This window comes from Cetorhinus maximus, unplaced genomic scaffold (assembly GCF_964194155.1).
Source record: "Cetorhinus maximus unplaced genomic scaffold, sCetMax3.hap1.1 HAP1_SCAFFOLD_899, whole genome shotgun sequence".
Taxonomy (NCBI): Eukaryota; Metazoa; Chordata; class Chondrichthyes; order Lamniformes; family Cetorhinidae; genus Cetorhinus; species Cetorhinus maximus.
This window is the reverse complement of record NW_027596841.1, coordinates 46,615-69,668: the sequence shown is the minus strand read 5'-3', so window position 1 is coordinate 69,668 and position 23,054 is coordinate 46,615.

Below are 23,054 nucleotides of genomic sequence, written 5' to 3'. Positions count from 1 at the left end.
TATCTTGGAATTGCAGGGATGGGGCGGGTTGGGGGATGATAAGAGTGTTCCCGGAGGAAAAGCTCCAGCGACGGAGGGTCCGGAGAGAGGGAGGAGGGGAGGGAGGAGAGGGGACCGGGTGAGACAACAGGGACAGGAATATCGCTTTCCGTGACGACGGTGCCTTTCGGTCAAGAAAGGACCAGTGAACTTATCATGGATGGAATCGAACCTCCAAATTACAACTCAACCAGACTTCGTTGAATGAATACTGTGAATTGGGAATTGTGTGACCCCCCACCCCTGTAGTTCCTGTCGTTTAATATTTTATAATAATGAGCACTTTAACTTTACAGACAGAATCGAGGGGAAAAAAATCACTTTTACAGGTGTTGGGTGATAGACTTTATTTTTTTTTGGGGGGGGTTGGGATTAGGGGGAGAATGTCCAAATAAAGTTTAGCTACTGACAGTTAGCGTAGCCCAATGAGCAAGAGATGGTGAAGATGGGAATAAAGGCGAGATGTACTTGAGGACAGTGATGAATGTGCATTTTGAGACAAAATTCTTCTCGGCCACAGAATATTTGTTTTTATTTTGTGTGTATTGCTCTTTGTTTCAAAAAAAAATACAGAAGCTGACTCACCTTGAGGTGGAATGAGTGTCCCACATTATGGGTGATCTACCCCTATGTTAAAGCCCTGTTTTCAAAGGCCTAGTGCTATTTATGCGTCGTCTGGTGCTTTGGAACTGGTCCCATGCTCCTATAGCTGATACTGTGCAACTGGGGAAGAAGCAACATCCATAACTGGCTCTCCATTCCTCAGGCCTAAGGAGAGGGAAAAAAGGCCTAGCCTAGCCACTGCTAGATCTACTGTCTTTTCTGCACCCCACCCATTCCCTCCCTCCCTCCCTTGGGGACATAACCCATTCACACACTGGTCCTGCACCCTGAATTGTTATTATTGAAGAGTGAACTTGGCCCCAGAGCGGGCAGCTTGTACCCATGGATACGAAGTCCACTAGCAGAGAGTCGATACCCTGAGCTAGAGGGATGGAAGAAGACTGGGGAAGGCAAATTTTGAGTGGGGTGCAGTTGCTTTTAAAGTCATCATTCCTGATGCTTTGTTTTCTGGCTGAATTTGTGTAAAGGCCCCAATGAGTGGGAAACGTGCGCCCTTGGCTGGCTGGGGTTTGAGGGGAGGGTAGTTGTCTGAAAGTACTGACCGTGTCCAGATACAGTGGCCTTGTCTGTTGTGATGGCCTTAACATAGCTACAGGTCTGGTTCTTGGGCAGTATTTAATGGAGACGATGGGGGTCTTGCCCACTGGCTGGAGAGATGACAAGAGCCCCATGTCATCTCTTTAGGAAAGGCCTGCCAAATTAAGTCTGAGAGTTACTAATTACTCAGGCACTAAACTGGACAGCAGCAGGCCTTCCCTGGCATCAGGGACCCCAGGGGCAGAAGTTCCACCTGCCAAAAGCTACCAGCCAATCAGAGACTGGCAGCTCTTTTGAACAGAGGTGCCACCAGGGAGGTGGTGGCTGCTGTTGGTATGACACCCACCCAAGGCTGGATCCCAGGCCACAGGTGACTGATGGCAGGGGGAGGAAGTGAGGGGGGATCAGTATCAAGGCAGGCCTGGGCCCCCCCACTTCCCAATGCTGGGTCCCTCAATCAGGCCCCGAGAGCCTCCGCCCTCCTTCCCTCCCCCCCTTTCCCTCCCCCTTCCTCCCCTTTCCCTCCTCCCTTTCTCCCCCTTGCTCCCCTTCTCCTTCCTCCTCCCCTCTCCCCTTCTCCTCCCGCCTCCCCTTCTTCCCCCCTCCTCCTGCCTCTCCTCTTCACCCTCCTCCCACCTTCCCCGGAGGCAGGAAGGTGGCAGGGCCCCCATCCTGATTAAATGCCCCCCTCAGCACCAAATTCACCATGGGGAGGGCACTACGTTTGTTTCCTTGTTTCTTGAGCTGCGGGAGTGCCTCTTAGACCATGAGACATAGGAGCAGAAATTAGGCCATTCAGCCCATCGAGTCTGCTCCACCATTCAATCATGGCTAATAAGTTTCTCAACCCCATTCTCATGCCTTCTCCCCTTCTCCTCTTTTAGGTGGGGCTTATGAAATGCATCAAAGTTCATTGAATTGTGTGCAATACCATTAGCTTTATAAGTTATTTGAAATGGAACTCTGATGGGGAATAATTATTTGTGAGCAACTCAGATCTGGTCTTCTTAAACAGGCCCAATAATAGGCCTATTGTAGTGCCCAAACCTCAGATGGTCAGTGAGATACTTGGTGAAGTTGTCCTCTAGTGGAACAGGAAGCATAGTCCTTAACAAGTCCCCATTGTGACAGGATAAAGTGTCCGGTGGGATCATCGCTTAAGTACTTGTGTTTGGTTCACCACTGATAACAACTCATTGAAAGCCTTAGCAGCCTTAATTATTAATGTCTCTGCCTCATGTGAAGCACAGAACTAAATGGGAGGATTGACAAATTTACAAAGCAGACTTTGGGTACTCTGCTTACGTCATTGGGGACCACGGGTTAGTTCAACTCAAAAAGAACTAGTGGCGCTCGAAGACTGGGCCGTGTCCATAATTCATTCTGTTTCCCCTTCCCCTCAGCTCCTGCAGTCAGGGAGGAAAGAAAGATGGCAGCTGGCTGCATTTCTAGTAAAATTCAGGTTGGATTGAGGGGAGGGAAGTGCATTGGTAGGAATGAAAATGCCCCATCAAAACAAATGCCTACCCACCTGTCACACTAGACAAGAATTGTGGATAATGAGAAATATTTTATTTGTTTCAAGAGAAGGTATTGCCATAATCTCTGGTATTCTGCCATGGGGTAGGCCCCAGTTGAAGCCTGAATCCTTGCTGCTATGTAGCAACTGTAATGCTGGCTGTAGGCCTCTCTCAAGGTGATCTGTTGTGGGAGACTGATGCAAAAGTAATCACGGTGCACAGCTCTCCCATGTTTATGCTGCCATTTGCCCCTTCTGTTGAGCTGCTTCAAGTTTGATTTGGAAAAACAGGATCTCATTCTTTGCATTTATAATAATGCCTGCAAGAGTGAAAACAAGTGTAGATATATCCAGTATAATAATTGTTGCCTCCATTTACTCCTTCCAACCTCTTCACCAACCCCCTTTCCACCACCTCCCCCTTTTGCCCTCTTCACCCTCTTTCCCCCCTTCCGCCCTCACCCTCAGCTGCTTCCCCATCACCCTCTGCCTCTCCTCCTTGATCTCTCTCCCTTCCCCTATTGCTCTCTTGTCCACTCCCCTTCATCTTGCCCTCCGATCTCCCTTCTAGCCTCAATCACCCGTGTTCCTTCGCACTCCTCATTGCCCTGTTCCTCTTCTCTTTCCCTACCATTCCCCCTTCTACTGGTCTTTCACCATAAGCCCTCCTCCCCCTCTTTCGTTCTCTCGCTCTCTCTCCCCTCTCCCCCCTCTCTGTCCTTTCTCTCTCTCTCTCTCTCTCAGAATCACAGAATTGTTACGGTGTAGAAGGAGGCCATTCAGCCCATCGTGTCTGCACCGGCTCTCTGAGTATTTTAACTTAGTGCCAACTCTCCTGCCTTTTCCCCATAACCCTGCACATTGTTTCTATTTAAATAATCATCCAATGCCCTCTTGAATGCCTCAATCGAACCTGCCTCCACCACACTCCCGGACAGTGCATTCCAAACCCTAACTACTCGCTGTTGAAAATGTTTTTTCTCACCTCGCATTTGCATCTTTTGCAAAACACTTTAAAACTGTGCCCTCTGGTTCTCGATCCATTTACGAGCAGGAACAGTTTTTCCCTCTCTACTCTGTCCAGACTCCTCATCAGTTTCTTTCCTCTCTCTTTCCCCTCTCTCTCCCTGCAACCCCCTCTCCTTGTCCCCTCGGTTGTTCTCTCTCTCCCGAAACCCCCACTCTCTCACCTTCACTGCCCCCCTCTCTCTCCCTCCTTGCCCTCTCTCTCCCTCCTTGCCCTCTCTCGCTCGTTCATGTCCTCCTCGCCCATTTGCACCCTCTCGCTCTCATGCCCTCTCGCGCCACTTTCTCTCCCCCTTCTCCCCACCTCGTCCACCACTTCGCTTGCCCCCACTTTGTTCACCCCCCTCACCCCCCCCAAACTCTCGCCCCCAAGTTTCAAATTATGCTTTTCCTTGAATTGGAATTTGTCACTTTTTTTAAATATAAGCTAGTTTATCACTTTTAACCATCTCTCCGTCAATTGTAATTAGAGGGTTTGAATTCAACAACCCTGTGTGGTTTTAATAAAAGCAAAATACTGCAGGTTCTGGAAATTTGAAAGTAAAACAGCAAATGCTGGAAATACTCAATTGGTCTGGAAAAACCTGTGCAGAGAGAAAACATTAACGTCTTGAGTCGAGACTCTTCTTCATGAATGTAGAGCTTTAGTTGTGTTCTGCGGTCGTGAGTTTGGGAGAGGTATTCTACACAGACCTGTGAATTCCACTCTGTTCCAAATCTATTCTCCATTCCTTTCCCCTCTCGCCCACCCCACTCCTTGCTCTCGCACTTCCACCCCATATAATATAACATAATATGTAATATATCACTTTCTCTGTTCCCCAGTCTGTTCCTTTCAATTGTGTTGTGTTACCAAGCCAACGTTAAATCTGCAAATATTCACCTGTACGCAGAATTATTTTGGGTGAAAGATGCAGTTATTGGTGTTTACTCTTGTTTTCGGGCAGGGGATTATTGTGAAAAGTTATTGCACACAATGAGATGAATTCTCACTGTAGGGCCTCGACACTACTCAGTAAATTACTGAGTCCCAGTATGTAAATCAGTCTGCTGTTCTGACAATAACGTCAGTGTGTTTTGTTTATCTTGCTCTGTAACTACTCAGCTGCCTTTTTTTTGAGGGGGGGCCACGGGAGAAATTGTTGGGAGGGGGAAGGGGGCTTACTTGGTCACTCAGATCGTGACAGAGCACAAAGAATGGGAAAGCAGTTTAGCTGAACCTGGCTTTGGTTAACCCACGCACTTTCCATGCATGTCCTATTGGCAGGAATTCTAGTACCGTCGGGTGGGTATGGGTCTTCTGAGATGAATGACACTCAAAAGCCTGAATCCCACCCCCCAAAATGTGTTGAGGGTGGCTCTGCTCCCCATGTAGGACAAGGATAGGCTTGGGTTGTAACCAGGCTGTTATGTTTTATAATCTACTGGGGCCAAAGCTTTCGGAGAAGCTGAAAATTTCACATACGAAGAAAAAGAATGTATTTAGTGTATACTATTGTAAAGTCTAAAACTTATATTACTGACTCTGAGCACTTTATTAAGCAAGTTATTGTAATACATTGCAGAGCATAGAAATAGTCAATGTCTACAGTTTCATAGGCTTGGCTTTGATATGTTATAAAAATATATAGAGATATATATATATATATATATATATTAAAAGAAATAAAAACACAAGGTATGCCTTTTGAGGGAAGAAGGAGAGTGGTCAGCTGTGAACAGAATGTAATACTTGAAGTTGAGGTTCCGAAGCTGGCTCTTTCTGTTATTAACTCAGCACTTGTGTATATGGTTTCATTATAAGACAGTGGCCAACCTGTGAGGGGTTTGCAAATCCTCCCTGTTCTCTGTCAGTGTGAATTAGAGTTTGGGAGCAGGAAAAGGGTTAGAAGCCCAAGCCTTAGCCGCCCGCATTTCTTCACCTTGGGGATTGTGGGGAAGGGAAGATGGGCGCCCTTTCACTGTGCACCTGTAACTGGGCTTTGCCACTGATCCTGTCAGAAGGATCCTTCACAGGCAGAAGTTCCAGCTTTTAAACCTTCCTCGTTACCGATACACCCAAAGTGTTGACACAGCCTCTGCCCCACTGCGTTGTATATCCAGCAGCTAGGCTTTCCTGTTCAAGCTTTGTACGTTTCTTTCTCTATAAGCTGGATTCTTCCACAGCCTCCAGGGATGTGTGTACGTATTAGAATTCAATTCGATAATGGTATGTTCATGCCAGTCATCCCCCCTCCACCCCCCCGAACTCACGCTGTCTGTAGTGAGAGAAGGTAAGAGGGCTGCTGACTCTGCTGCTGTTTCCTGCTCCAAAGTTTCTACAGTGGATCAGTTTCCAACAACCAAGAGTCGTTAGTATCTTTGCTTGAGTTCCTCCACTGGGTATGCAAAATATGAACTGGTTGGACTCCTCACTTGGAACTGATTACTGCGAAACAGTAGCCTTCTGCTGAGGCCTGGGACATCAGCGCAGGCCTTCACCCTGGTGGAACATACAGATTTCTAATTCTTTTATAACCAGCACCACCTCCACAATCCTTCCCCCTCAGCCCAACCTCCAGCCTCCCCCCATCATCAACTCTTCCCAATCCAGACCAAAGACTGAAGGGTGGGTCCAGATAATTCCACAACACTGAACAATTTCTGACTGAGCTTCAACGTTTTTGGACGAAGATTATCGATGGTCTACTGTCAGCTAGAACATGGCCCTAGAACATTGTAAGTCAAAAGTTGTTCATTCGAGCTCTCTCAAGCTAAATTTCAACAAAGGCTCACTTCGGATGGTGATCGTGATCTGAGTTTTGGTAACCTGTTGGACATCAGAAGCTTGAAGGAATTCTTTCTGCATTAATGGAGAGCCTTGTGTTGAACTTTTGTTGCTTTATATGACTGTACAGACAACGGGATGATCCACCGATCTTCTGGATGTCTACGGTGAATTTGGCGAAATCTGAATGTAGAATGTTCTGAAATTCCAGCTCTCCAGTTGAGAGCGATGCAAGGTTGAATTTGCTCATGTCCACCGATATCCCTTTATGACAAAATATGCTCCTGGAGGCCTGATGGAGGGATCAGCATGTTGATGTGCCAACTTCATTGTGCCAAGGGTGGGTACTAACATGGACTTTTCCCATAACCAGTTAGCTCAGGTTTGGGAGGCAGGTTTAGTCTAGAGAGTGGATGAAGGGGGAATTGGAAGCTGGGTCAACACCAACCCACTTTGTTGGATTTGATGCCCCTAACCTGGTTTTAACCACAGCCTAGGAACTGTTGGTCTGCCCAGGTTCTCAGTGAGCAATAATCCAGTATGGGGGAGGGGAGGAGATGGAGAGGGAGGACGAAAGAGACACACAAGATTTTTATTCACTTCTCATATGACCTGCCGCATTGATCGAGAAGCATGTGTAGTTCATCCAGACATTCTTTGAGAGATGGTAACAGGAACCATTTGCAGACCTGAGCAGGTTGGCCATTTATTACTGAAAGCTGCTACACTGATCTTCGCTTGTTATGCAAGTGTCATATGTACATACAGAGGTCTTCTTTCTTGTCCCTGGCTAATAAGTACTGTAAACTACTTTGAATGTGCAGTAAATCTGTTGTCAAGAGTCTATATTTTAGTTGTTTGGATAAGCCTGGTCTGAATTTTCATCAGAAGGTTGAAGTTGTGTGTATGTGTGTGTGTGTGTGTGTGTGTGTGTGTGAGTATATACTACAAAACAAATCCTCATGAAAGTTTACTACACCTAGGCTTATTGAGTTGTGGCTCCCAGGTTTTTGTACAAGCTATTGAAGCATAGAGGTGACTCTAACTTTGTTAAGAAGAATTCTGGAGCCATTAGAACTCAGTTCATGCTTTAATTTAGCAGGTCACATGCCACTGACTTTCCCCTTACTCTTCAGAAACTGTGCTGTGCGTTCATTTTCAAGTTACGTACCTTCCACTCTCAGACTGTAAAAACATGGCTCCTAGCTTTTTCACCTTGGCCTTTTTATCAGATGATTTTTGTCCCCCTCCTCCCTTCAGATGCTGGTCACCGCTCCCCCCCCCCAACCACCACCAATACCATCACCTCCACAGACCTCAACCCCAGTGTTCTTCGTATGTGTGTTAAGCCACTGGGTTCTGACGAGCTCTCCACTGGCTTAGGGAGTCATCGGCTGTCCTGGCTCAAGGTTAGTATTGGGCAGCGGGAACCCCTTTTTGTGAGCTGCTGCGGAGGCCACTTGGAGCATGCCTAGTTGACATTCCAAGTGAGATCAGATAGCTTGGCATGGACTGCGAATGGAACCAGAGAGCTCTTCTGGCCCGTGTGGTTCAATTACACACTCTTACCAACTGAGCTTTTCCATGTTATTAAGTTTCAGGATATAGACTATGGAATGCTTCTTAAAAGACAGGATATTTTATCTCTCAAAATCCATACTATGGTGGCATCTACTTTACTGTTTTCCATTGACCAGGTCAGAAGGACTCGATACTCTCCGGCTGGTCACCACATCTCAAGATCCACTCAGAACGAAACCTGTTGAGGATCAGTTCCTTCCAACTTGGTAAACACTGACCCCTGAGGCTGTACAGTCACACACTTAGGCAATGGCCAACTGACAAGATGGCTGGGCCACCAACGACTGAGTTATCTTCAGCTCCATAAACTTGTTCAATGTTCCCTTTCTTAAAATAAATTGACGAATAAGACCTGCTATGGTACTTCATAAGCTTATGGCCTATCCAGTACCAAACTCTTAACTCAGTATATTCCATTTATCACTTTCAGTGAGCAAGTCCCAAAGTGAACACATGTGGTAATCACAAGACTTTGCCCCAGAGTTTTGTTGCAACCAAACTGAGATGCAGGAAAGCCTAAGAAATTTGAAATCTTTTAGGGGCATCTTAACTACCTAATTTCACGTTCCAGAACAACACCTTGTCTGGTTTGCCACCCATCATGTTCTTTCTTCATGCACTGAATGCATTCTGTGTCCTAATTGCACAGTTGAATAAGGCTGTGCAAGTAGGCCAGAGGGAGAGGGCCAGATCCTGCTGCTCGCAAGATGAACATCTTCTCTCAGCCAGACTGCTCGGACCTGGTGATTCAGTAAGAGAGCTGTTTTAAGTGACTGGCCCTCACAATGAGCAGCAAGTTTGTGTCTGCAAGCCGGCAATAGAAATTGGTTGGATCTAACGAGGAAGCAAATGCACAGGATGAGCTGAAATTTAATTAGCAGCTCTACCCAGTAGGCCCAAAGCCTAGTTATTATTCATAGGCCTGGCTGAACCCCAAGAGTCTTTCCTGAACTAACACTGTGGAACTGGTTCAACCTTTTTTTTCACTAAAGAGTATGACATCTGTTTTTTGTTTCAATAAGCCACGCATTGTCTACAGGAGAGAGAGGTGGGGAGATGAATAGCTGCGTTATTCTTGGGCATTCAGTCATGCCACTTGAGCTGGAGGAGGGCACCTTGGGCATGACTCTGCCTCCAATATTTACCTGCTTTTTTGGGGAGCAACAGGACAGAGCTGCCTTGCCTCCTGTCCCTACACTTCTCAGCAGCAAAACAGACTTCAGTACTGTGGACGGGGAGAGAGCTGTTGAATCTGGATCCCACCTGCTGGAGCTTTGCTGCTCACCTAGAAGAGGTTTTCTCTGAACAAGCAAAGAGAAGCGTGACATTCTACATGCAAAGTGTTTGGCCTCTACTCCATATGTGCAAAGTTTGTCCTTTTGTAAATGTGACATCCTTGCAGTTGTAAGGACTCCACAACTCTCTAAGCCTGGCTGTACTGATGCTGAGGAAGGGCAACTGTAGTTGAAGATAAAAGCCCAGTTGTTTCAAGTTGCCTTGATCAATAAAGTTGATGGATCCAAATTGATGGGCAGCTTCTGATATTGGTGGTAAGATGCATTAAATTTACTGACTTGTAAAAGGTGGTCACAAAACAAGAATTCTAAGTGATGCGACATTTGTGTCACTCTAAACCAGCTTAGAATGTTAAGCGACCCGTGTCTTGGGGAGGGTAGAATTACTGTCGAGGCAGAAACTAGACTTGGACAACATTGGGGATGTAATAACCTTGCATGGAACCTGTCAACAAGTATGCTATGATTTTCATGAACTCCGCCCCAATGCTGATCCTATGCTGTTTCACCCTTGATATGTGTGGGTATATGGAATAATATTTGGTATCTGCAACTCTTTTTAAATGGGGACTTGCCACAAAGCCCCCATATTGTAAACAATCAAACCCTTATGGTGTTAATTGTTTGGAATTTGAGTGAAGGGAAATGATTAACAATGAAGATTCCCATCCCCACCTGTTAACAGTTTCTGCCTTGATTTAATTATTGTCCAAGTCTTTTTTTATTTCCCCCCTGATTTGTAGTTTCCACGTTGTCAATACGTTTCACCTGTTGCTGTTTGGTAGATTCTTCTAACAGGTGAAGTTATGCCATCTTTATCTGGGCGGGTGATTGTATGGAGTTGAGACTGGGAGAGATGCAACTCCCAGGTGATTCTGGATGGAGTTGTGGGTAGACTTTCACATTCTAGACCCACTGAACACTGACCCATCAACCTGTCGGCAGCAACTGGTAGCCGATCTTTATTAAAGGTGATCCCTCCATACATGTTAAACTGGTTTCTGTGCCATTCACCTTCCCACTGAAGAAACGCTTATCTTTACCTCTCTTCCTATCTTGTTTTCCTGTCTTGACTTTATCTATGGTGTGCGCCTCACAATTATACACAGTTATACAGGTTGGTAAACGTTAACAATTAAAGAATAGATAGTGCCGTAAATATGTATTGTCTTTTCTTTATGCATCTTTCTCATCCATCTCCAAGGGATTTCATTGGGATATGAGCACAGATTTAATTGGTTTCTAGTTGAGGGGTGGGTTTTAATGAAGGGCTTTTACTGTAAAGCGCATTTAGTCTCTCCTCCCAAGCAGTGATCATAAATCAGTCATAATTAATAAAACGGGCTAGCCGACGGTAAAACTATGGATCAAAGATGATTGGGACCCTAGGATCCCTGACCGTTAAATGTTCACCTATATTGTAAACTTTGAGCTTGTTGGATTCCAATCATTTCCACGTTGAAAAAAAATTCATCTGGTGTTGTTATTTTTAAGATTTTATTTAAATGTCATAGTTCAAATCTTTGGAAGACCCTGCTACTCATTAGAGCTTATTAGGATTTTGCTATTTAAAGAACAAGTCATTATTTCTTGAAAGATGTGTAACTTTTTTTATTTTGTTTGAAACCATCAATAAAGATATTGATTTTCTTCATCTGTCACGTCGTTTTAGATTGCTTCCAACTCTGTATAATGTGGAAAAGAAAATACAGATTGTAAGATTGTTATTCAGGATGACACCCCTTCCTTTATTCTCCTTCCCCGTCCCCATCCTTTTTTCCATATTTCAGCTGTTGCCCCACATTCCCCATTTCCACCCTTTCCTTAAGGCAGCCAGCACAGACCAGCATCTTGACCAAAAGATTATCCTTCATATGCAAGCCTACATCTTGAATGATAGTGGACATTTGCCAAGCAATAGCAATCTCCAACAAGAGCAAATCTAACTATCTTAGCCACCATCGCTGAATCCCCCACCATCATTATCCCGGGAGTTAACATTGACCACAAACTGAACCGCACCAACCATATAAATACTGTGGCTACAAGAGCAGGTCAGAGATTGGGAATTCTGCAGAGAGTAACTTACCTGCTGACTCCTCAAAGCCTGTCCACCATCTACAAGGCACAAGTCAGGAGTGTGATGGAATACTCCCCACTTGCCTGGGTGAGTGCAGCTCCAACAACACTCAAGAAGTTCGGCACCATCCAGGACATAGCAGCCCGCTTGATTGGCACCCTGCCCACTAACATTCACTCCCACCACCATCAACGCACAGTGGCAGCAGTGTGTACCATCTACAAGAAGCACTGCAGCAACTCACCAAGGTTCCTTCGACAGCACCTTCCAAACCCACGACCACTACCATCTAGAAGGACAAAGACAGCAGATGCATGAGAACACCCCCAACTAGAAGTTACCCTCCAAGTCGCTCACTCACCCTGACTTGGAAATATGTCAGCATTCTTTCACTGTCACTGGGTCAAAATCCTGGAACTCCCTAACAGCACTGTGGGTGTACCTACACCACATGGACAGCAATGGTTCAAGAAGGCAGCTCACCATCACCACAAGGGCAATGGTTTGCCTGGTGCAGTGGATTCTGTCCACTTGTTGAGCAAAGACTCGAAGCTCCAAGAACCCATTGAAGCACATGCACTGTGGTGGGGCAGCACCTTACCCATCAGGGGCTGCCTGACTTGAAGTGGGCAATGGCAAACCAGTAGGGCATGAAGGTACCTCCCACCATTGGAGATGGACCATAGCACCCATTATCTGTGTGAATAAAGATGGGCCTATCGCTTGTAATTGCTGTTTCCTGTGTTGTGTTAAAGCTTTGCAGGAAAACTCGAGTGTCCTCTCCAGGGCACAATCCTGGGCAAAATTTATGGAGGTCATGGGCTGCCCAAACATCAGGGGTCTCTCTTGACCTCCCCGGTTAAGTCCAAAGGAATGCAAATCACCATGTTTGGCACCAGCTTGGTTGCCAGAAAGGTGATGTATTTAGACTTCAGCCTGCCTTATGAACGTACGAACAAGGAGCAGGAGTAGCCAAATGGTATATTGGCCTTTATTGCGAGAGGACTTGAGTACAGGAGCAAGGATGTCTTACTGCAGCTGTACAGGGTGTTGGCGAGGCCACACCTGGAGTATTATGTGCAGTTTTGGTCTCCTTACCTAAGAAAGGATATACTTGCCATAGAGGGAGTGCAGCAAAGGTTCACCAGACTGATTCCTGGGATAGCAGGATTGTCGTATGAGGAGAGATTGAGCCGACTAGGTCTGTATTCACTGGAGTTTAGAAGAATGAGAGAGGATCTCATTGAAACGTATAAAATTCTGTCAGGGATGGACAGACTGGATGCAGGGATGATGTTTCCTCTGGCTGGGGGGGTCCAGAACAAGGAGTCTCAGGATACAGGGTAGGCCGTTTAGGACTGAGATGAGGAGAAACATATTCAGAGAGTGGTGAATCTGTGGAATTCTCAAACACAGAAGGCTTTGGAAGTCAAGTCACTGAATATATTTGAGAAGGAAATAGATAGATTTCTGGATTCTAATGGCCTCAAAGGGTATAGGGAGAGTGCAGGAGTACGGTGTTGAGATAGAAGATCAGCCATGATCATATTGAACGGCAGAGCAGGCTTGAAGGGCCTATTCTACTCTATTTTCTATGTTTCTGTGTTTCCTGTAAGGTAACCTCTTAAATCAATCAAATTATTTCTCATTGTTCGGGCTCGAGCACATTGTCCAAAGAATTACAGTTTTACAATAAATTCAAGCAACTGGTTTCCTGCAAACTCAAGGTGATCAGGCTTGGCTTCTGTTGGTTGGCCTTGTCCTGCCAGTTTAACCCAAATGCCTGTTACTTGTTCTTATACAAACATACAAGATAGGAGTAGAATTAGGCCATTCGGCCCTTTGAGCCTGCTCTGCCATTCAATAAGAAATAGATCAGCCATGATGTGTTTTGAATTCCATTATCCCATCTACCCCGATAACCTTTTGATTCCTTTACCTAATTAAGAATCTATCTACCTCCACCTTAAAAAATGTTCAATGACCCCGCCTCCACCCCCTTCTGAGGCAGAGAGTTCCAAAGTTGCACAACCCTCTGAGTGAAAAAAATTCTCCTCATCTCTGTCCTAAAAGGGCGACCCCTAATTTTAAAACAGTGCCCCCTAGTTCTGAACTCACCCACCAGAGGAAACATCCTTTCCACGTCCACCTTGTCAAGGCCGTTCAGGATCTTGTATACTTCAATCAAGTCACCTCTCACTCTTCTAAACTCCAGTGGAAACAAGCCCAGTCTGTCCAACCTTCCCTCATAAGACAACCAACTGTCTTCCCATTGTCCCCTCACATGATACCCAAATGCACATTGAACTGGGTTTTCTTCTGAGCAAAGTTCCAGACCTGGACATAATAACCATTTTGATACAGTAAAATCCTAATAATTGGAATCCCAGGCCATCCGCCCACAAATTCGAGTTAAACTGAACTTTAGTGATAGCCAAAGAGGCCCCATTCCCACATGAATGTGTCTCTATGTAACCTGATATTCGCACAAATGTGTTCAACAGATTTAAATGCTAAATGAAAATGCAGGAAATGTGTGAAAAAGTCTTTATTCAGCTTGTTCACACCTTGTGATGACCTGACCTTGCAATGACCTGACTTTGCAATGACCTGACTTTGCAAAAGGCCAGAGCTTCACATTGAAAAATGTCAGGAGTCAGCTTCAGAAAAACTCCACAATCCTTGTCTGACTGACGTGCTGCTTTTGGACGTGTGCATTACAGTCCACCATGTTGTCAGCGCAGTCATGCTGCAGTGCGAAATCCCAGGATATCTCTATGACCTATTTCTACCCCCCCACCTCCAATCAACTAGGGAAACGGCAGACAAGCGGGTGTGCAATCATCGGGCTTCTCGGTTGAAGAATGCATCATTTGTCAGTTCTGTCCTGCAGCGTACAGCATTGTCCACCTCTCTGTAAGTTTCCATGGTTGTCTTTGCTGGAATTTCCATGCCGGCCTCCTGCAGCTAAGTGAAAAGTGCCTCGTCACTGAGTTGGTTGGCATCACCCTGCTCCTCCTCATCTTTGATGCTTTGTGCAGTCGTAACCTGTTTGAACCCAGTGTGGTGGAAGCAGTTGGTATTTGTGGCTTCGGTCGTCATCTTCCACACCTTCTTCATCATGAACATGGCCTCTGGAACAGTTGGATTGTATTCCTTCTTATTGATGACCTTGATAACCTGAGACACCAGCTGCTGTCAGTGGTGGGTTTTCGGGTTCCGATTCCTAATCGCCCCCTGATCCACTTGGCTGTGGTGTTGGGAGGCAAGAACGTCAGCTTGATGCACTCGAGGTCAGCGATGTTGGGGGTTTGTGGGGCAGTTGTCTGTAATGATGACAATTTTCCTCTTCTCTTGTTCTGATTTGTCCACTTTCTTGATCCACCCCTTAAAAATGCTGGCGGTCATCCAGGTGGTTTTGTTAGCCTCGTACTGCGTGTTTGGTGTCTTGACATTCACGGAAAACAGAGCTTCTTGGACTTTCCTATCACAAGAAGTGGCAGCTTTTTGGTGCTATCCATGTTGGCACAGAACATAACAATGACACGTTCCTTGCTCTGATTTCCACTGTTACATGTTTCACCCTTAAACGTCAAAGACAAGAGATTGTAAAACAGTCCGGATTCATCCATTACGTTAAAAACGTCTCTTGCTGCATACTCACTCAAGACGTGGGCGAGATCATTTTAGAACCAATCATCTGTCATTGCTGTGTAACTGCTGCACCCTTGCAGCTTACTGTGTGTAAGGTGAGGCTGTGCCTTGTCTTGAATGGGTCCATCTGTCCGTCACTGCAGGGGAACTCTATGTGGCCCAGCCCCTTTGACAGGGTGACTCTCCTTTCCTGCAGGATTGGACCGGAGATGGGCACACTCTCTGCTCGGTGCTGCTTCATGCTCTCGTCTGGACCTGGAAAAATTTATTAATTTTGCTTCCAATCTCCACCCCTCCATCATTTTCACATGGTCCATCTCTGACACTTCCCTTCCTTGACCTCTCAGTCTCAATTTCTGATGATAGACTGTCCACCAATATCCATTACAAGCCTACCGACTCCCACAGCTACCTTGACTACAGCTCCTCACACCCCGCTTCCTGTAAGGACTCCATCCCATTCTCTCAGTTCCTTCGCCTCCGTCGCATCTGTTCTGATGATGCTACCTTCAAAAACAGTTCCTCTGACATGTCCTCTTTCCACCCACAGCCGTTGACAGGGCCCTCAACCGTGTCCGGCCCATCTCCTGCGTATCCGCCCTCACGCCTTCTCCTCCCTCCCAGAAACATGATAAGGTCCCCCTTGACCTCACTTATCACCCCACCAGCCTCCCCATTCAAAGGATCATCCTCCGCCATTTCTGCCAACTCCAGCATGATGCCACCACCAAACACATCTTCCCTTCACCCCCCACCGGCGGCATTCCGTAGAGATCGTTCCCTCCGGGACACCCTGGTCCACTCCTCCATCACCCCCTACTCCTCAACCCCCACCTATGGCACCTCCCCATGCCCACGCAGAAGATGCAACACCTGCCCCTTCACTTCCTCTCTCCTCACCATCCAAGGGCCCAAACACTCCTTTCAAGTGAAGCAGCATTTCACTTGCATTTCCCCTAACTTAGTCTACTGCATTCATTGCTCCCAATGCGGTCTCCTCTACATTGGAGAGACCAAACGTAAACTGGGCGACCGTTTTTCAGAACACCTGTGGTCTGTCCGCAAGAAAGACCCAAACCTCCCTGTCGCTTGCCATTTTAACACTCCACCCTGCTCTCTTGCCCACATGTCTGTCCTTGGCTTGCTGCATTGTTCCAGTGAAGCCCAACGCAAACTGGAGGAACAGTACCTCATCTTCCGACTAGGCACTTTACAACCTTCCGGACTGAATATTGAATTCAACAACTTTAGATCTTGAACTCCCTCCCCCATCCCCACCCCCTTTCCGTTTATTCCCGCTCCCTTTTGTTTTTTCCAATAATTTATATAGATTTTTCTTTTCCCACCTATTTCCATTATTTTTAAATCTATAACTGTATTGCCCTGTCAGTCTTTCCACCCCACCCCCACTAGAGCTGTACCTTGAGTGTCCTGCCATCCATTCTTAATTAGCACATTCTCTTAGATAATATCACCACCTTTTACACGTCTTTGTTCCTTTGTCTGTGACATATTTTGATTATCTGCTCCTATCACTGCTTGCTTGTCCCTACAACCACCCCCCCCAAACTTCTCTCCCCCCACCTTAAACCAGCTTATATTTCACCCCTCTCCTAACTTTACTCAGTTCTGCTGAAGGGTCATGAGGACTCGAAACGTCAACTCTTTTCTTCTCCGCCGATGCTGCCAGACCTGCTGAGTTTTTCCAGGTAATTCTGTTTTTGTTTGAGATGTGATTAGTTTTGATCGAACACAAAGCAAATTCTAACACCTCCTTCTCCTCCTCCTCCTCCTCCCTACCCTAATGACTGTGAAGCATTTTTGTTGACCTGACAAAGATAAACATCAGCCCAAACCAGCAGTCTAGTCTCGGATCAGCCTAGTTTCGTGAGGCTGGGTGAGTGCATCACATAGCGGGCACAGTGCCCAGTTTTTAAATCTAGATGTTAAATTTTTCTTTTTTGAATTATTTTTAACATGTAGAGACAAATTCTTAAAACAATGGGCTTGAGGTTTCATCCTTTTAGTCTACAGCTTTGGTGACCGAGAATGAAGTCAAACTCAAAGAGCTTTCAAAGGCCCAGTTCCATTATCTTTAGCACATTAGTCAAGTAGCAGAGTGGAGGCAGTTTAACAGTGTGACAAAGACCTGACCCGACTAGTCCAAGGACCTTAAGTTAGTATCTCTGAAGAAATGACCACAAACCAGCCTGCCACCTCCGCAGGTATAAAGCACGGGTACATGTCAGTTGATAGCACTCTTCACCTCTGAGTCAGAAGTTTGTGGGTTTGAGCACAAAATCAAATTTGGCAATTTCATTGCAGTACTGAGGGAATGCTGCACTGTCAGGGTATGGTCTTTCAGATAAAATGTTAAATTGAGGCAATCATCTGCCCTCTCAGGTGGACATGGCACTAAAAGATGTGCATGGCAATTTTTGATGGTGTCCTGGCCAATACTTATCCCACATCACTAAAACAGATTATCTGTCTGCTCATTATAAAACTGCAGCTTGTGGAAATTTGTTTTGCACACAAAGCCATTGAATGCTGAGAGAAAATAGTTCAATTCTCTCTTGTTGGAGATGATCATTGCCTGGAACTTGTGTGGTGCGCATGTTACTTGCCACTTATCAAACCAAGTCTGGATATTGTTCATGTCTTGCTGCATATGGACACGTACTGTTTCAATTTCTGAGGGTTTGAAAATGGTACCAAACACTGTGCCATCATCATTGTATATCACCACTTTTGACCTTAAGATGGAGGAAAGGTCATTATTGAGGCAGCTGAAGATGGTTTGGGCTGGGGCACCACTCTGAGGAACTTCCTGCAGTGATGTCCTGCAGCTGAAATGGTTGACCTCCAACAACCACAACCATTTTCCCCCAGTTCCCATTGACACCAGTTTTGCTAGGGCTCCTTGATGCCACACTCAGTCAAATGTGGCCTTAATGTCAAGGGCAGTCACTCTCACCTCATCTTGGAGTTCAGCTTTTTTGTCCATGCTTGGACTAAGGCTGTAATGAGGTCAGGAGACAAGTGGCCCTGGCAGAATCAAAATGGAGCATCAGTGTGCAGGTTATTGCTGAGTAAGTATCACTTGATAGCACTGTTGACGAAACCTTCATCACTTTGCTGATGATCAAGAGTGGACTGATGGGGCAGTAATTGGCCAGATTGGGTTTGTCCTGCTTTTTGTGTACAGGACATACCTGGGCAATTTTCCACATTGCTGGGTAGATGCCAATGTTGCAGCTATACTGGAGCAGCTTGGCTAGGGGTGCGGCAAGTTCTGGAGCACAAGGCTTCAATATTTCAACCAAGAGGTTGTTAGGGCCCACGGTCTTTGCAGTATCCAGTCTTTTCTTGATATCATGTGGAGTGAATCGAATTGGCCGATAACTGGCATCTGTGATGTTGGGGACCTCTGGAGATGGATTATCCACTCGACATTTCTGGCTGAAGATGGTTGCAAATGCTTCAGTCTTGCCTTCCCCACTGATGTGTTGAGCTTCCCTCTGTTCATTGCAGCTTGTGAGCTGGAAATACTCTCTCACGATTCTGTTTCTAGCACAATTTGCTGCTGGAATAAATATTGAATCAAAGGCTTGGATCTGTTTTCCTCTGTTCACGGTACTAAGGTAAAACTCAAAATAGTCTGGGAGCATCTCATTTAAAGATAAACTACAGTCCAGATAAATTGGAATTCCAGAGGTGATGTGAGGGTGACTGCCCTTGACATCAAGGCATCATTTGACCAAGCATGGCGTTAAGGAAGGTCATGTGGTGCAGTGGTACCTCTAGGCCAGAAGCTCTGGGTTCAAGTCCCACTTCAGGACTTGATGGTCATGGGAGGTGCGTTCATAACATGACCAAATAGGTTGATTGTCAGCCATACTGCAGAAGGCAATGGCAAACAACTGCAGTACTTTGTCAAGCATAATCATGGACCAATCCAATGGACATCCATGGTTGCCAACACCCTCCTTAGGGGAGAGTACCTGGGGGAGGAGACGTCAAGGAAGCCTAGTAAAATTGAGGTCAATGGGAAACGGGGGGAGAACTCTCCACTAGTTGGAGTCCTATCTAAGACAAATGAAGATGGTTGTAGTTGTTGGAGGCCAATTTTTTAAAAATAGGCCTCCACTGTATTTTCTATCTCTTGTGAGCCTCTCTGACATTCCTTTGTGTCATGCAGGCTGCTTTACCACCCTCCCACTGCATGTGCCAGGCTATCACTCTGTAACAGGGATTATTTATGAGGCAAACATCTAGCCTCTGACCTTTTGCATTTCAACCTTTCTTACCTATTTCTATTTTACAATATTGATTTCTAACACTCCTCTGAACTTCACCATCCTAAACCATCCTACGCACACTTCCTCCTTGCTGTCGCTTTGTTTGCTGAGATGAGGACACATTGTATTTTTATCTATTCAAGCCCATTCCTTTGTAACAGGCACTCCAAGCTGTGGAACTCTTCACTCTTTCAGTTTTCCCTCCTTCTAAAGATCTTCTGCCTTTCAAAACCCAAATTTGGTGTTACCAAAGCCATCACTAATTGATTTAACTCATCCCCTCCTCCCCCACTTACCCCCTCTCTCTCTCTCTCTCTCTCTCCTTTTCATCCCTAGCACTGCGGGCTTGCACAATGATCTTCGGTTTCTGCTTGAATCATGGTTGCTTTACCAATTTATCGGGAAGACCGGTAGCGCAGTAGGTAGTGTCTCTGCCTTTGAGTTGGAAGCTCCAGTCAAGGAAGGTGTGTTCATAACCTGACCAAACAGGTTGTGTGGCACCCTCCAACACATGGCAGACAGTAAGAGTGGAAAAGATTCCTGAATGACCACGCGAGGGAAAGAAAATTGAAGCCTCTGCCGTCATCTTTAAATGAGGTGCCCCCAGATTATTTTTTAGTTTGTCCTCAGCAATGTGACCAGAGGAAAGCATTTGATCCAAGCCTGTGATACAATATTTAATTCTGTGTCTGCCTGGGGCATTGACTGTGAAATCCAAATGGGAAGTTGCAATTGTGCATTGCTTAGAACCTAACTACTGAGAGCTAGTTTTGTACAATTGTGTTTGATCACTTTGAAGGAACTCTTCACCTGCAGAGCTCACCAGGCCATTTTGTCTGTGGCTTGTTTCAAAGTTCAATATTTTAGCAACACATTCTGAAATTTCCAGAAAGTACTATCCACATCTCCTACTCCCCTGGCTGAATTCTCTTCACCCCTCCTGATACTGGTGCAGTGGTTAGTTCTGCTAAACTAAATGATGCAAACAATATTTGGCCAGGGGGCTAGAGTGTGAAGGAATAAATGGGTGATGCCAGTTTGTCTGTGCTTGGATGTCATTGTTACATAGTAATTCAGGTCAATAGACTTTCTATTTCAGGGAATGAACTTTCTCTCTCTGCCATTTTTTCCATTCAGTAGCCTCTCAGAATGAGATTGCTAATTAATGTCAGACTAGCAATAGTTTCCTGCCATGGGCCCTTGGCCATTGGGACCTAGATTGAAGCATAAGAGCTTCAGAACAGATGGAAGCTTTCATCCCTTATTCTGGTGTGGATTTGGACCCAGCTTCAATTGGTAAAAGGCCAAAACCTGCCCTATTGCACTAACCATCTTATCATTTCCCCCTCTCTTAATGTGAACATTGATGCACCAACTAACCCGCACGCCTGCATGTTGATGTGACGTGGCTTGTGAGCAGAGCTACCGCATCGGTCATGAGGTCTAGTAGAAACGTTTGAGCAAAGGTTGGCTGTTGGGAGGAAGAGTCAGAGTTCAGACAAAGCTCTAGATAGCACCTGCTGGTCATTTCCAGAGAGGATGTGGGACAGGTTATGTGATTCTAGAGAAAATGGTACATGACACAAAGCTGCAGGATAGGGGCAGTGATGAATGTTTAAGGAAACCATTCCGTGAAGAACCTCTATCCGAAATTTACCTTTTAACTTTTTTCCAATCGACTCCACACTTTCTTCTCTCCTCTTCCCCCTGGGTACACTGAATCAGCCCATAGGCAATGGCCTGTGATCTTTTCCAAATGGCTGTCCTTGTGCGTGTGACCAGACAATTTTTTTTTTATTCGACCATGGCAGTACGATAGTTATGTTGCTGGATTAGTAATGAAGAGGCCTGGACTAATGCTCAAGAAGGATGAGTTCAAATCCCACTATGGCAGATGGGAAAATTAAATCAATTAATTAAATAATTCTGGAATATAAAGTTTGTATCAATAACGGCGACTGTGAAACTACCAGATTGTCGTAAAAACCCATCTGGTTCATTCGTGTCCTTTAGGGAAGGAAATCTGCTGTCTTAACCCAGTCTCACCCACATGTGACTCCAGACCCACAGCAACGCAACTGACTCTTAACTGCCCTCTGAAATGGCCTTGTTGGCCACTTAGTTATCAAAGCTATGAAAAAGTCAAATAAAAATAAAACTGGATGGATTACCAGGCCTTGACCATGGCATCGGATCCACACGTGACAAGGGTAAACCTTTCCCAGCTGACCCTGCCAAGACCCTCCTCAAAACATCAGAGCACTTGTACCAAAATTGGAGATTTTGCAAAATCAAGCAACAAAGACTGACATAGTCATACGGATAATGCCCCAGATTCCACCATCATCATCCCTGGGTATGTCTTATCCCACCAGTAGGACAGACCCATGAGGGTTGGCAGCACCATAGTATACAGTCAGGATAGATCACACTTGGAGTGCTGCATACAGTTCTGCTTGTCACAACATGAAAGGATATTGAGGCATTGGAGAGGGTGCAGGAAAGATTTACAAGAATGATATCACCAGGGAAAGGATGAACAGGCTGGGTCTCTTTTCTCTTGAATGAGAGAGAGAATGTTTCCACTTATGGTGAAGAGGATTATCAACATAAAATAACCACCAAGAAATCAAATCCAAATTCAGAAGAAACTTCTTTGCCAGAGAGTGGTGATAATGTGGAACTTGCTACCATAGGATGTATCAAGGCAAATAGTATGGATGCATTTAAGGGGAAGCTGGTTAAGCATAAGAGAGAGAAGGGATTAGACAGCTATGCTGATAGTTATATGAGGAAGGATGGGTGGAGGATAAATACTAGCATGGATTGGTTAGGCCGAATAGTCTGTTTTCTGTGCTGCTTATTCTATGTAAAAAGAAATGAGTGTAATGGAATGCTCTCCACTTGCCCGCATGAGTGCAGCTCCAACAACACTCAAGTAGCTCAGCCAGGACAAAGTGGTCCACTTGACTGGCAGCCCATCGACCACCTTAAACATTCACTCCCTCCACCAACCGATGCACAGTGGCAGCGGTGTGTACCATCTACAAGAAGCACTGCACCAAGTCACCGAGGCTCCTTAGATAGCACCTTTCAAACCCGCAACCTTTGTCATCTAGAAGGACAAGGGCAACAGACACATGGGAACACCGTCATCTGCAAGTTTCCCTCTAAGCCATGTCCCATCCTGACTTGGAAATATATCACCGTTCCTTCGCTGTCGCTGGGTCAAAATCCTGGAACTCCCTCTTTAACAGCATTGTGGGTGTACCTACACCACAGGGACTGCAGCGGTTCAATAAGACAGGTCAACACCACCATCTTCTTAAGGGAAATTGGTGAAGGGCAACAAATGCTGTTCTTGTCAATGATGCTCACACCACTGAAAGAATGGGGGAAAAAAGGACAACATTACAGCTCTACGTGATCCTGGCCTTGCCTGGTTTTTGTACTTTAGCCTGTTCTAACAAGGGGCTGGATTGATTGTGACCAGGAGGGAGAATCTTCCCCACGGCCACCACATTCTGAGGCCGTGCATGGGAGGCACAATCCATTTTGGCATCTGCCTTTGGTCCTGAGCCGAGATCTGCTATCTCACTGCAGAGCAGGGATCAAACCCGGGTCTTTTCAC